The 16,355-nt window shown below is 34.7% G+C and overlaps 1 non-coding gene across 1 annotated transcript; it reads left to right on the forward strand.

Annotated features, from left to right (window-relative positions):
• Nucleotides 1-474: 474 nt before the first annotated feature.
• Nucleotides 475-581, forward strand: LOC121209299 (small nucleolar RNA R71). The gene has a single exon (XR_005904414.1). It is a non-coding gene; the product is annotated as a small nucleolar RNA R71 (small nucleolar RNA).
• Nucleotides 582-16,355: the final 15,774 nt, after the last annotated feature.

The following is a 16,355-nucleotide window of genomic DNA, read 5'->3' on the forward strand; positions in this document are numbered from 1 at the left end:
AAGTTAGGATGATTACGCCATGAAGGATTGCAGAAGTTGGACTTGGGTCCTTGTCCACACCTATTTTGATGCTGGTTCCCCACATAGTACATTGACTTGAGATTTGATGGAAAATTCTCAAAAGAATGACCTTCACCATAGTACACACAAGAAGCTACTTCAAACAAACTTGGTGGCTGAGCTGCAAAATTATTAGCACTATTAGCGGTAAACTATTTTAACATAGAGAAAATAGACGATACCTGAGCTGATAACGAACTGAGGGTGTCAACTTCATGAACTCCAGCAACACGTCTTCCTAAAGTTGTTCGATTTGTTGGCCACTGATAGTTATTACTCGCGATCCTCTCGATGATCTCATAAGCCTCATTATAAGACTTAGATAAAATTACACCATTTGCAGAAGCATCTACCATCAATTTTGTATATGCATTAAGACTATTATAGAATGTCTCCAACTAGATACAATGAGGAATCCCATGATGAGGACACTTACGAAATAACTCCTTGAATCTCTCCCAAGCCTTATACAAAGACTTGTCATCCAATTGTTGGAAAGTTCTGATCTCGTTCCTCAACTTAGCATTTTTGCTCGGCGGGAAATACTTAACAAAAAATCTCTCTGCTAATTCTTGCCATGTAGATATAGAAGTTGGTGGCAATGAATTGAGCCATGCTCGTGATTGATCTAGCAACGAGTATGGAAACAACTTTAACCTCAGTCTGTCTTTAGTCACACCAGCTATCTTGAATGAATCACTCACCTTCATAAATAATCGAAGGTGGAGATGTGAATCTTCCGTGGGTAAACCATTGAATTGGCCCACCGTTTAGAGCATTTGAAACATCACTAGTTTCAATTCAAATTGGGTTGCCTCAATATCTGGCCTTCTAATTCCTGGATTTAACTCACTGAAAAGTGGCACAGCATATTGTTTGATGCATCAATCCCTATCATTGGAAATGAGGATGGGATTTCATACATGATTGGCTTCAATACCTTGGTCTTGATTCTAATTTCCAAGGTCCATCTTGACTTGTCTTTGAGCTGCTCGTTCACATCTTCTTTGTCTGAAAGTTCGCTCAATTTCAGGGTCTACAGGGAGTAAATTGATAATCTGATCTATGCACATAGACACCTAAGAAGAAAATCACAAAATTAAAAAGAATAGGTTTGTAATGTTAGAAATAAACCAAATTGGTAGTAAATAATTTCACAAAAGAAATAACTATGGCAACAATTAACGATCCCCGACAACGGTGCCAAAAACTTGTAACGCGTAGGTTTGTGCAAGTGTACACAGTCGTTATCAAGTAATAAGTAAGTATCGAGTTATTGTCTCCATAGGGATTGTATTTGTGCTAAGTCACCTAATTTGTAAAATTATATTAACAATTTGGTAAATAAAAACATAAAGAAGTGATGATTAAAATATATTAAACTAAATGCAATGATCCCTAATGCAAATTATCCTAAGTATGCAAACTATATGAATGAAATAGATTTTAGCAAAATTAACCACAATTTGCAACAATTATAACATAAATAAACTAAGACAATTACTTTAATTAAACTCAACTTATTATCAACATGCTTAATAACATTCGAAAAAACATTCCATGGCAACTCGATCTTTCATGAGTTTAGAAACCAGGAATCCTTTACTTAGTAAATACATATTTTACTGATCCTTATTTACTAAGGGTTTCTTAGTATTTGTTTAAGTTATAGGGACGTGTTAGGTTTGGAATAGTTTAATCACACAAATCTAAAAACTATGTAGATAACAGAGCTTGGTTAGAGTTTTTATGCAACCTGCAATTTAATCGGGTTAGGATCTAAATTGAGCATGCACATTTCAATTATGCGTCCATAGCCATCATTTGTAATTCAGGTGCATTTCAATCACGAATGAACGAAATATAGACTTGATTTTAATTGAAAACATGATTGATTAAGGCACAAACATTATAAGCATGAATCAAATAAATATTATTTAATAAAAGAAATCATCCTAGCTTAAGTAAAATTAAGCTAACATTGTTGTAAACAAGAACAAAGAACACATAGCAAACATTTTTAGATTAAATTAAAGAAAGGAAAGATTAAACCCAAATCAAAGTGGTTGTCACCCAAGATTCTGACTGACTAGGCTCTTTCGCTTATTTTGTAACACCCTTTACCCGTGTTGAACATCGGAACAGGGTATAAGGCATTATCGGACTTAATCACTAATCATCGTATAAAAATCGATTCATAATTTCACTCTAATTTAAAAATTTTTCAAACACATTCAAGTTGTCCCTTAAAAATAGCTTACAAGGCCCATATCATGCTTTAATTCAACCACACACATAGGCAAGCATGCACATTCATAAATTGCATCATTTAATTAATAACATAATCAAGACTATCTACATTAAATGACTTTTATACAATAGAGACCTTCAAATAACATAGGTCAGTATTTTAAGCCAATTCCTAGCAACTTAATAACAATTGAGCGAGTCTCCATACATGCCAAAGACTTAAAATACTTTAAAACCTTTATATATCGATCAATAGTTTGAAAGTGTGATTTAACCTCCGGCGACCTCCAACTCGAGCTAACATCTGCGACACTATAGGAAAAAGGAAAGGAAGGAAGTAAGCATTATAGCTTAGTAAGTAAGTATGTAAATATTAATAAACAATACATTATTATACTTTAAACAAAGTCACAATATGTTCCCGGAATATTACCATCACAAACACACATACTTTCACTATTACAATCATAAACAGGTTCAAAATAAGTTGTCTAGCAGAGTTCCAGAAACTAAATTATTTATTTCTAGAGCTAAAGAACTCTAAATTACAAACCGTTAATTTTCCTTTAACCTAGATTCACATATATTCTTACCATAAAATTTTTAGAATTTTTGGTCTAGCCAATTAATACATTTTATTCATTGAATTTACCCCTGTTTCACTGCTCAACTGTTCTGACCACTCTTCACTTCAAATAAAGTTTCTCCTTTTACAAAATTAAAAGGATGTTCTCGTTTATTTCATTTGAAACTAGACTCATTAAGGATTTCAATAATATAAATTATATTCCATAATTATTTTTTTACAATTTTTAATGATTTTTCCAAGTCAGAATAGTGGATCACTTAGTCATTCTGAACCAGTCTCTCAAAAACTTAAAGATCTCATAATATAGAATTCCTTTGCTTGCTCTATTTCTGTTATATGAAAATAGACTAATTAGGCTCTAATTTGATATCTTATTCAGTCTCTAATTCAATTTCTACTATTTTTGGTAAATTTTTAAATTCACGTCACTGCAACTATCCAGAATAGTTTTATTGTCAATTTTGATCTTTCACACATCAATTGTATTCATCACTTTCCTATAACAATCTTTCCAATTTCCAATCACATATCTAGCATATTACTCATAATTTACACACGTATATACTTACACTTATCATCACAAAGTCATACACAATTTCATTTAATCAATTTTCCAGTTGAACGCTTCGGAATAATAACCGATACGCGGTGGTATTGCACACAGCCCACCTTTAAAATCGAAGCTCTCTTGTACACATAGTGGCCTTCACTTAGCACCACTCATGTGACCTAGCTCGATTGTACACATAATTTTGGCTCTCTTGTACACATGGTGAACACTTAGTACCACCCATGTGACCTAGCCAGTTTATCTCGTAGCTCTCTTGTCTACATGGTGTCCTTTACCTGGAACCACGCATGCGACCGAGCTACATATATCCCGTAGCTCTCTTGTCTACATGGTGTACACAGAGTATCACCCATGCAACTCAGCTGCATCATAATATCTCGTAGCTCTCTTGTACACATGATGTGCACTCAGCACCATACATGTGACCTAGCTACATACCATCTGTATCATCCAATCTTTCCGAAGGTTCAACCGTGATTTCTCTCTCTTTCTAATACTTGATTCCATACTTCCAATAGTCAATTATGATTCAAAAATCAGCTACAGTACATAAAATATGCTGAAATACAAAAACATAATAAAGATAATGTATTATTTACATACAAACTTACATACTTTCTCATTTCCATGTCGAATTAATATTGAACATTTAAATCATCATAATTATACTTACTGTCAACACCTCGACAATCATAGTAAATATATCAATTTTACATTAAAACATGCATAAATTAATGTTTATTATACATATGAACTTACCTCGATACTAAAACGACTATTTTACCAACTTTCACGATTTTCGATTTTTCTCCCATTCTAGATTCAAATATCATTTTCCGGGATCTAAAACATCATATTTTACTTATTTAATTAATTTACTATTCAAAACAGTACTTAACTCAAACTTTGGAAAAATTACAATTTTGCCCCTAAACTTTTGCATATTTACACTTTTGCCCCTAGGCTCGGGAATTAAACTTCATCCCTTATTCTTATGTTTTATGACATGCTGATCATTTTTCCCTTCTATGGAAACATCAAATTCTCACTCTAACACATAGTTATGAACAATAACAACTTTTACCGATTAAGCCGTTTTACTCATTTTTGCTTAAAACCGCTTAGCAAAAGTTGTTTAACATAATTTCAGCCTTCATATTCTACCATAAAATATCAAAATAAACACATTTCACCTATGGGTATTTGTCCAAATATGAACCCTAGCTTAAATTATTGTTAGAATAAGCTTAATCAAGTTACCGGGATTCCAAAATCGTAAAGAACTTAAAAAATGGGGCTAGAACGGACTTACTATTGAGCTTGGAAAGCTTGAAAACCCTAGACATGGCTTCCCCCATGCTAATTTAGGCCTCCATGAAAAAGATGAGTCAATTTTGGCTTTATTTTCCCTTTTTATTTCTTTTAATTACCAAATGACTAAAATGCCCTTAAGGCCTTTCTTTAAAATTTGTCCTATTCATGCCCATTTTTGTCCAAACGAAATATAATGGTCTAATTTCCATTTAAGGACCTCCTCTTTAACCCCCATTTCAATCAAGTACTTGTGAATTAGAACACATATTTTGCAACTTTTGCAACTTAGTCCTAAAAGTCCAATTAAGCATTTTATCAGTAAAATTACTTAACGATATTTTTACGCAATATTTTAATCAATAAATAAACCTTAAAACTTAATCGGAATAAATTTTTTGACTTCGAATTCGTGGTTCTAAAACCATCATTCCATTTAGGCCCTAAATCGGGCTGTTACAGCAACTTCTACAAATAAGCCCTAATAGGCAAATTAAACATGAAATCTATAAAATTTCTTATCAATACTATAACACATGCATCTAATCACTCGGTAAATCATAAAAATTAATCAAAATAAACTTTTCTATCTTAGATTTGTGGTTTCGCAACCATTATTCCATTTAGGCCCTATTTCGAGATGTTACATATTTGCTTTGCTCCTTTGCTATTGGCTCTCTAAAGTAGCCGACCAAGGGTTCTTTAAGAGGCTTAATTGCTAAAATATCTATGAAGAGATGATGCTAAGCATGGGGAATGAAAAAGGCTAAGAGAATTTGGAGAGAAGAGAGAATAATGAATGATGAGGGAATGAATGGGCCATATTTATAGGTGAAGTAAGGTAGGTAGTTTACTAAAAGTAGCTAGGTTTAGTCTCTTCAATTCAGTTCCTTGGATGGCCGGCCACAATTAGTGGAATTTGAGCTGATTTTTGCTTGATTTTTAAGCAAATTAAATGCCATAACAACTCAGGACTAAGACTCGGTCAATCATAAATCTTCAGGAAAATCTCTAATTTCTTCAACAATGCAAGGACCTTGTGTAATTAAACCAAAAAGTGGCTTAAAAAATAGCCATGTGTAGCCAAATTTTGGTTGACTTGGTCTTCAATTTGGACGATTTTGTAATCCAACAAAGCTATCAGACCTGTCCAAAATAATTTAATAAGTTAAAGAACCAAAGAATAAAATTTAACCAATTTAAATAATTAATTAAAACCCAAATTATTAATGAAATATTTTAAAATGAATTATTAAATATAAATTTATATTTTATTATTTAATTTAATTATGCATGGCCCATTTTATGTCTTAAATATATAATATGCTCAAATCAATACAAAATAAGCCATTTTATACATGAAAACTATATAATAAAGCATAAAATCACATTTTAATAATTTCTATGTCCTAATTTCATATTTTCACATATTTCGTTAATTTATTAAACAATTACTTAGTTTTAACAACGAATTTAAGTAAAAAGGTGATAAATTACATAGGAAAAATCCTATATATTTTTCAGTTTACACAAGCTTCCATGGCTTTCTATTCTTTGATTTTCGGTTGAAATAAAGGTTAAAGATGATAACCTAATTGTTGTTTTATTTTATTTTGTCATTAATTACCAAATTACATAATTAACCTTTAAAATTAATCATTTAATAATGCCAAACCATTAAATTCCACTGTCAGCTCTAATGGTATAGTTATCATATAGGGACTTCCACTTTAAAGTTATATAGCTATTTAATACCTTTAGCTATTAGAATTCAACTTTAGTTATTAGAATTCAACTTTTGCACTTTATACGATTTAGTTCTTTTATTAAATTGAGAACGTAAACGGTAAAATTTCTTAAGAAAATTTTTATACGGCACGAATATCATGCTGCAGGAAATAAAATAAAAGTAAAATAAATTTTTTGACTTCAGATTTTTAGTCCCAAAAACACTATTTTGATTTCACTGAAAACGGGCTGTTACAACTCTCCCCCATAAATGGATTTTCGCCCCTGAAAATCTTACCAAAAAAGAGGTTCGGATATTGCTTTCTCATAGCTTCCTCAGGTTCCCAGGTGGCTTCTTCTATTCCATGTCATTGCCAAAGAACTTTTACTAAAGCTATGTTCTTGTCTCTCAATTATTTCACCTCTTGTGCTAGAATTCTAATCAGTTCCTCACTGTATGACATATCGGGCTGAATCTTGACATCCGCTAGGGAGGTAACATGTGAAGGGTTAGATTGGTACCGTCATAACATAGACACGTAAAAAAAATTATGAATCTTTTCTAATTCTGATGGTAAAGCTAATCGATATGCAAGAGGTCTGATTCTTTCAGTAATCTCATACAGTCTGATAAATCGTGAACTTAACTTTCTTTTCCGACCGAACCAAACAACTTTCTTCTAGGGTGATACTTTCAAGAATACTTTGTCGCTGACTTGAAATTCCATGTCTTTATGTTTAAGATCCGCATATGATTTCTGACGATCTTAAGCTGCTTTCAAACTATCTCCGATTTCTTTTACTTTTTCTTCACTCTCAAGAATCAAATCAACCCCATGTATCTTTTTCTCATTAAGCTCAGTCTAGTATAACGGAGTTTGGCATTTACGACCATACAAAGCCTCATACGATGCCTTTTTTATGTTTGACTAAAAACTGTTGCTATATGCAAATTAAACCAACAGTAAATAGTTCTCCCAGTTGCCTTTAAATTCTAAAACACATCAATGAAGCATATCCTCAAGAATTTGAATTGCTTGCTCGGACTGGCCATCGGTCTGAGGATGAAATGTAGTACTAAAATGTAACCGCATACCAAGAGCTTCCTGTAACTTTCTCCAGAATCATCATGTAAACCGCGAATCTCTATCCGAAATGATAGAAACTAGCACCTCGTGTAATCTAACAATCTCAGAAACAAATAATTCAACTAATCTGTCAAGGGAGAAATCTGTACGTATCAGAATAAAATGTGAAAACTTTATTAAATGATCAACGATAACCCAAATGGCATTTTTCTTTCTCAAAGATAGGGGTAAACCCGAAATGAAGTCCAAAGTAACTTGATCCCATTTCCACTTTGGTATCATCACTAGTTGTAACAATCCAAAAGGTACCTAATGTTCAACTTTAACTTGCTGACATACTAAACATCTCGATGCAAAGTCAGAAATCTCGCGTTTCATTCCCGGCCACCGGGACATCTATTTCAAATCATTGTACATCTTATTACTTCTCGGATGAACAGACAAGCAACCATTATGAGCTTTATGCAAGACTCTCTGAACGAACTCTGGATTCTTCTATACACAAATTTTACCTCTGAAAAATAAACAATTATCGGGTCCTATCTGAAAATCTGAATCAGAAGTCGAATCACACTGTGTCCGTTTAGCTAACAACTCATCATCACATTTTTTAGCTTCGTAAATTGTTGTAAAAACATCAATTTAGCTTTCAATTTGGGTAGGATTGAACCATCATCAGATAATGTCAGTCACATGTTCATTGCTCCCAGAGCAAATAAATATTTTCTACTCAAAGCATCAACAACTACGTTTTCTTTTCCCGAATGATAATCAATGATCAACTCAAAATCTTTTAACAATTTGAGCCATCTGCATTGTCTCAAATTCAAGTCTTTCTGCGACATTAAGTACTTGAAACTCTTATGATCGGTAAAAATATAACATTTTTCATCGAACAAATGATGTCGCCAAATTTTTAACGCAAACACAATAGCTGCTAACTCTAGGTCATGAGTCTGATAGTTCTTTTCATGTGACTTTAACTGTCTAGAAGCATAAGATATTACTTTGCCTTCCTACATCATAACACAACCTAAATCATTTAAAGATGCATCACTTAAAATTACAAATTCTTTACTCGATTCAGGCTGAACCAGAACTGGTGCTTCAGTTCACAGTGCTTTCAATTGATGACATTTTTTGGACCATTCAAATTTCACATCCTTCTCTAAGAGTCGCGTCATCCGTATAGCTAACATGAGAATCCTTTGACGAACCTTCGGTAATAACCATCTAATCCCAAAAAACTTCTAACTTCGAATACATTTCTCGATGGTTTCTAGTCAACAACTGCTGAAATTTTACTTGGATCAATTCTGATACCTTCAACTAATACTATATGTCCCAGAAAACCAACTTATCAGAGCCAAAACTCATATTTACTAATTTTAGCAAAAATTTATCACACAGGGTTTCCAACACAATTCGAAAATGTTCAGCATGCTCGGACTCATCTCGTGAACATATCAGAATGTCGTCAATAAATACCACAACCAATTTGTCTAAATACATTCTGAATATTTTGTTTATCAAATCCATGAATACTTCAGGTGCATTAGTTAAACCAAATGGGATCACAAGAAATTCATAGTGTTGGTACATGGTTCTGAATGCAGTCTTCGGCACATTCGAATCTTTCACTCGTAGCTGATAATAACCAAAACCAAGATCAATCTTTGAGAATACTGTGGCACCTTTCAATTGATCGAAAAGATTGTCAATTTGAGGTAGTGGATATTTATTCTTGATTGTAACCTTGTTGCACTAACAGTAATCAATACACAATCTCATCGATCCATTTTTTTCTTAACGAACAACATCGGTGCACCCCATGGTGAGAAACTGGGTCGAGCAAAACCTCTATCTATCAACTCTTACAACTGTGCTTTCAACTCCTTTAACTCTGTAAAAGCCATTCTGTAAGGTGCTATTGATATCGATGATGTTCCTGGTACAAGTTCAATACCAAATTCAACCTCACTAATTAGCGATAATCCAGGTAATTCCTCTATAAACACATTAGGATACTCACAAACCACTAGCATTGATTCAACCTTTGATTTAGACACTTTAGTATCCAATACATAAGTAAGGTAAGCATTACAACCTTTTATCACATATTTTTCCGCTGACATAGCTGATATAACAATAGGAAACCCACTCAGACTATCTGGTTCAATACAAAATGTGTCACTATTCTGACATTTCAATACAATAAGCTTTCGTCTAGAGTTTACAACAGCATCGTGTAGAGTTAGCCAGTTCATGCCCAAAATCACGTCAAATTCATCAAACGGTAACAACATCAAATCAATCGAAAAATTGTAACCCTGAGTCATCAAAGGACAATTATTGCAGACTTTATCAAGTAGCACATACTGACCTAAGGGGTTCGATTATTTAACCACGAATTCAGTGGACTTAATAAGAAAAATCTAACTAGATACTAAATTCGTGTAAACATACGAATGGGTTGATCTTGGATCAATCAAAGTAGTTACATCAGTATAAAAAATAGAGAAAATACCGGTAATAACATCTGGCACAAAGCATCCCCTCGTGCGTGAATAGCATAAGTCCTAGCTGGTGCTCATGCCTCAGATCTCACCATAGAGTCTTTCATTACACTACAGCTACCACTCACATTTCTAAGATTACGAAGTGATCTACCTCTCATAGCAGTGTTGCTCGGCCTCGTAGTATGAACTTTCTCTTTCTCGAATTTCTCTAGGCAATCTCTAAGATAGTGGTCTAAAGAACTACACCTGAAACACACTCTGTTCTTTAATCGAGACTCACCATAATGTGGTCTTTTACAGTGGCTGCACTTGGGCCAAACATCTCTAACACTACCCACACTTGCTACAAATGTAGCCTGAGGTTTGGGACTCGAACACTGGTTGCTTCTGTCTCTACTAGAGTACCCCACTAAAGCTGTAGAATGATTGTGATGTTCTTTTGATCTCTTTGATGCCGACTGATATGGCTTCCTAGTCAATCTCTTTCTTGAGTCTCTAGCTTCAAAATTAGCATGTCTTTTCTCTTTACTTAGCTCTTGAGATTTATGTGCTCGGTCGACCAATAAAACAAATTCTTTTAGTTTAAGAAATCCAACTAATAGCTTTATGTCTTTATTTAACCCTTCTTCAAATATTTTACACATAGCAGTCTCGGTCGGAATACACTCCTGGACATATTTGCTCAGTCTAACAAAATCGCGGTTGTACTCTGACACAGTCATACGACCCTGTTTGAACTCAAGGAATTCTTTACATTTTTGATCTAGAAACCTCTAACTAATATATTTTTTTCAAAACTCAGTTTCAAAGAATTCCCTAGTGATCCACTCTCTTGGCACTACTAAAATCAACGTGTTTCACTACTGGTAAGTCGAATCCTTCAATAATGATACAACACACTTGACACACTCGGTGAGTGAACAAGATAATTTTTCAAAAACTCTGATTGTATTCTCTAACCAAAATTTATCTCTCTCGGGATCATATTCAGCAGTAGCTCAAAATTCTTCAACCCTGTATTTATGGATCTTATCAATAGGTGGCTTACTGAATTGAGGAATAACGGGAATCGATTAGGGAGCAGGAGGGGTGGAGGTTGTTGAGATGTCAGGTTCATCCGTACAAACTTGGTGAACCATTCGCTTATCATTTGGAAGAAGGCTTCCTTAGCCTCTCCTCCTCGTCCCTCAGGTATAGACCTTGTACCACTCTATGCTACTCCATGAATAGAGGCTTGAGCGTTACTTTCTTCTTCATTGGAGTCAGCTTGGTTGGATGTCATTGTTATATGAAAACATATTTTAAAATGGTCAGAAGATATCACATTATCACAAGTTATACAATGGCATGTATAGCTAGACTTGTACACATTGTGTTCAGTTTAAGAATCGACTAAATCGTAGCTCTAATACCAATAAATGTAACACCCCTAACCTGTATCTGTCACTGGAATAGGGTTACAGAGCATTACTGAGGTTTACAATTCAAACGGATAGAAATTTCAAACATTTCATATCATAGTAATAAAAATATTAAAACTAAGTCAAATCATACATATTGTCCCTTATACGAGCCCTCGAGGCCCTAAATATGTGTTAGAAATAAGTCGGGACTAAATCAGAAACTCAATTTTTTTCAGAAAACATTAATAGTTATCAACACAGCAGGGGTCACACAGCCGTGTGGGCATTCAAAATAGGGACACACGACCGTGTCCCAGCCTGTTTCTATGCCCGTACAACTCACTGACTTGGGTCACACGGCTAAGCCCCATGCCCGTGTGCCAGGTCGTGTACCCTTCAAAGTAACCTCACACGTCTGTGTGCTAGGCAGTGTAACAGCTTGAATTGCAACCCTTTGAAAGCTGCACGTGTAACACCCCTCACCTATATTCAATGTCGAAATAGGGTTACGGAGCATCACTGAACTTATTGTACAATTAAACATACATTTCAAAATCCTTTTCCATTTCCATACAAATATCATTCAAAACAATCACATTGTCCCTAATATGAGCCTACGAGGCCCTAAACATGCATTCAGGGTGGTTCGGGACTAAACTGATAACTCAGGAAAATTTTACAAAACCTAGAAAATTTTTACAAAATATAGGGGACACACGCCCGTATTGCCTTATAACATCCCGAATTAGGGTCTAGTCAGAACAGTGGTCTTGAGACCACAAATTTGAAATAGAAAAAAATTATTCTATGAGTATTTGATGGTCCATGACATGATTTCATGTTTGTGTGAAATTTTCATGAAGAAATTCTATGCCTAAAGTGTCCAATTTGACTTTAGGGACCAAATTGAATAAGTTACAAACTTGTGTTCTAGAAGCTTTAAGCATGAAATTGCATTGGATTTTCAATTAGAGGTCCTTAAATAGCAATTTGACCAAGTTCTAAAATTTTGGACAAAAATAGGCATGCATGGGTAAAATTTTAAAGAAATGCCTTAAATGCATTTTTGTCTTTTGGTAAATAAATGAATTTAAAAGGGAAAATGAAGTGAAAATCTTGTCCATATTTTTCAAGGGGTGCCAAAATTTCTAAGGACATAGCTAGGGTTTTTCTTCAACTTTTAAGCTTGTTTGTAAGTGCTCCCAAGTCTTGTTTTTAATGTTCTTTGCATTTTTTAAGTCCTTGAAGCATGATTTATCCATTTCTACCATTATTTTGAGCTAGGGTTCATGTATGAAATTTGACCCATGTGTGAGATGGTTGTATTTTGATGATTAATGGAGGAATATGAATGTTTGATATGTGATAAAAATCTTTTACTAAGTGATTTTTAGTGAAAATGGTTAAAAAGGACTTGTTTGAAAAAGGTGTAAAAATGAGTAGTAGAAATGTGTTTTAATGAGAAATATGGGCTGATATGAATTAGAATATGAACCGGCTAGGCTTGGATAGCCATGAAACTACATGCATTTCATTTTACAGGCCTAGGGACTAAAGTGTAAATAAGTAAAAAGTTAGGGGAAAAAGGTAATTTTACCGAAGCGTGTATTATGGGTTGGTTGATATGAATAATGTAAGTATTAAACAAGTTAAATTTGGCATTATAGATCAAGAAAAACGTGATTCGGGTCTTGATCGGGGGAAAAACAAATTTTACAAGGATTAGGCTTGTATCTATCATTTTGTACCGAGGTAAGTTCATTTGCAAATAATGCAACATATACCATTCTTTAAGTGCTTGATATTGCATGTATGGTAAGTTCATATGAGATGATATGTCATATTTCTATTGCTTTGATATCAAGTGAATTTTAATGCTTTATTACTATTATGAGTATGCTTTGATCCCTCCATGAATATGAGATTGGTGCTATGAGCATTGAAATCGACATTACGAGCAAGCTCAATAAAAATGTAGTATCGAAGAATCCCGTTTGAACCTTAGGAATAGTTTAGGATACAGGTGACATGTCACTAGGAATTATGTAATCTGAACTCACTGAGTTGTGGTCTGAGTTCATGATATATGTGACGTCTAAATTCATTGAGTTGTGGTCTGAGTTCAAGATATATGTGGCACATGTTTTGTAACACCCCATACCCGTGACCCATGCCCGGGCGGAGTACAAGGCATTACCTAACGTGATCTCATGCACACAAACAATCTCGAGTTACCAAGGCTTGGTCCAATTTAAAACTTTTTCAATTTCTACTTTAATCTTCCTATTATGGGCCTACGAGATCCACATCGACCATTGGAAACTAATCGGGACCATTTCGAGTTCTTAAACCAACTATGAAAATTTAATCTTTAAAACAGGGCACACGCCCGTCTGAAAAGGCAATACGCCAGTGTGACCATCTTGACATGGTCGTGTTGATGGCTTGTGTGGCTCACACGGCCTAAACACTTAAGGACACACCCGTGTCCTTTACCGGTGTGAAATTAATTTCTAATTCACACCTACAGTGGTTTTTGTAAGACCAGACACACGCCCGTGTCTATGGCCCGTGTACAAAAACATGGACATTCTATTTCTGACACCAGCATGCTCATGATGTCACACGACCAAGGCACACGCCCGTTTGTTAGGCCATACCCTCCACACGGCTAAGACACACGATCGTGTCTTTGCCCGTGTGTTTATTACCATGCATACTGACTTGAAGTTTTTATGTGCAGGGGACACACGGCCGGATCACACGCCCATGGGGCAGGCCGTGTGTCACACATGGCCTAGACACACTCCCGTATGCCTACCTGTGTGGACAATATAAGGCTATTTACCAAGCCTCATTGCCCCTCCCTTACATACCTAGTTTCATACACATACCAACCAATACCAACACAAGGACAATTCATATAACCAATTCAACCACAATAGGCATTCATTTAACCATGGTAATGCATCTTTTTTCAATTCAAAATGAATATTAACTATCATTCAAAGCTTAATACAAATTAAAGGGTTTCCAACCCAAGCCAACATATTTGGCCAATTCTCAAAGACACAAAACAATAAAGTCTATGTCCTATACATGCTGTATTCAAAAATATAAATCCAGCTATACTGAATGCTTCGGTCGATAGTGTGATCGATATCTCTGATTTTCAGTGATCCTTTTGCTAGTTACGCGGTACAATAAGAAAAATGGAAAGAAAAGGGAGTAAGCATAAAAGCCTAGTAAGTTGCACATAAATAATTATACAACAACAATTTATCAATAATCAAGATACTCATAACACAAAGGTGGGCATAAGCACAACTTACTCATTACCATCCATACAAGTCACATATTATATAATGAGTTCATATCTCATACGTACCAAATAGGTACCTGTACCACTCACCACAAGGTTATACTTTTCTTCATTAACCTAAAATCATGATTCTTGCAGTTGAACCATTCGAAACACTATCGGATATTCCATAAACCACAAACATGGGGCAAGTTGCTGATGCCATGTCCCGGACATGGTCTTACACTGGCTATCATCATCGAGGCCGATGCTATGCCACAAACATGCTCTTACACTAGCTCTCGTATATTTGTGCCGATGCCATGTCCCAGACATGGTCTTACATTGACACATCTCGTAGCCGATGCATGTCCCAGACATGTCTTACTCTAGAACTCGTCTTAATGTCGATGCCATGTCCCAGACATAGTCTTACACTGGCTCTCATAATGCGGCCTATGCATGTCCCAGACATGTTATACACTATCTCACACCAGTGACCCAAATGTCATGGCAAGAATATATGATTTACTTCCTATGGTTCCAATGGGAATTCTATTATCTCAATGATCATTACACATTCTCAACTCCAAAATCAGGCAATTCATGCCGTATCTATTCAATGACAATTCAAACACATATAGTAGCAATGTAGTTGTATTATTTACATACAACTTACCTCGGATCACAAAACGTATATGATAGTCGGTTTAGTCGATTTGCTTGGCTTTCCCCCGGTCTAGTTTCAGACTTGAAAATTCTTGATCTATATTAGCAAAATACACTCATTTAGCCACTAAATAAAATTAAGTAATTAAAAATTGACATCTTTGGTAAAATGACCATTTTTCCCCTAGACTTTGGAAAAATGACCTTTTTACCCCTATGCTCGAAAATTGATTACACTACGAAGACTCATATTCTTTCATAGAAACTCAGCAACCATTACAAAACCATCCATGGAAAAACCCTAAACTCTTAACCATTTTGCAACATATACCCCTCATTTGAAAGCTCACGCTTTTAGGGTCTCAAAAATGCAAGAATCATCAACAAAAGGTATAGAAATCACTTACTTTTAGGGATGATAAGTTGTTGCAAGTTTTGAGGTTCAAAAACCCCCCAAAATGGCTAAATATCAGTTGAGAAAGAAGATGGAAAAAGGGATGATATCATCTTTCTTTATTTATTTCTATTTTAGTAAAAAATAAGTCACCTAACTTTCCAAATTTGAAAATTTTGTCCCCTCTTTGACTCTATGGCCGACTATGCTTTCATTTAAGGGTCTATTTGCCCTTTAAAATCCCCCAATTTTGATTCTATAATAAAATAACACCTTTAGCTATCAATTTAGGACTTTTGCACTTTATGCGATTTAGTTCTTTTTCACAATTGGCCTAATAAACGCTAAAATTAATCCACCAAAATTTTTCTTTTTCACAATTGGCCTAATAAACGCTAAAATTAATCCACCAAAATTTTCATGCACTATAATAACCATGCTATGACTCTATTTTCATAATAAAATAATTTCT

Source organism: Gossypium hirsutum, chromosome A10 (assembly GCF_007990345.1).
Source record: "Gossypium hirsutum isolate 1008001.06 chromosome A10, Gossypium_hirsutum_v2.1, whole genome shotgun sequence".
Classification (NCBI taxonomy): domain Eukaryota; kingdom Viridiplantae; phylum Streptophyta; class Magnoliopsida; order Malvales; family Malvaceae; genus Gossypium; species Gossypium hirsutum.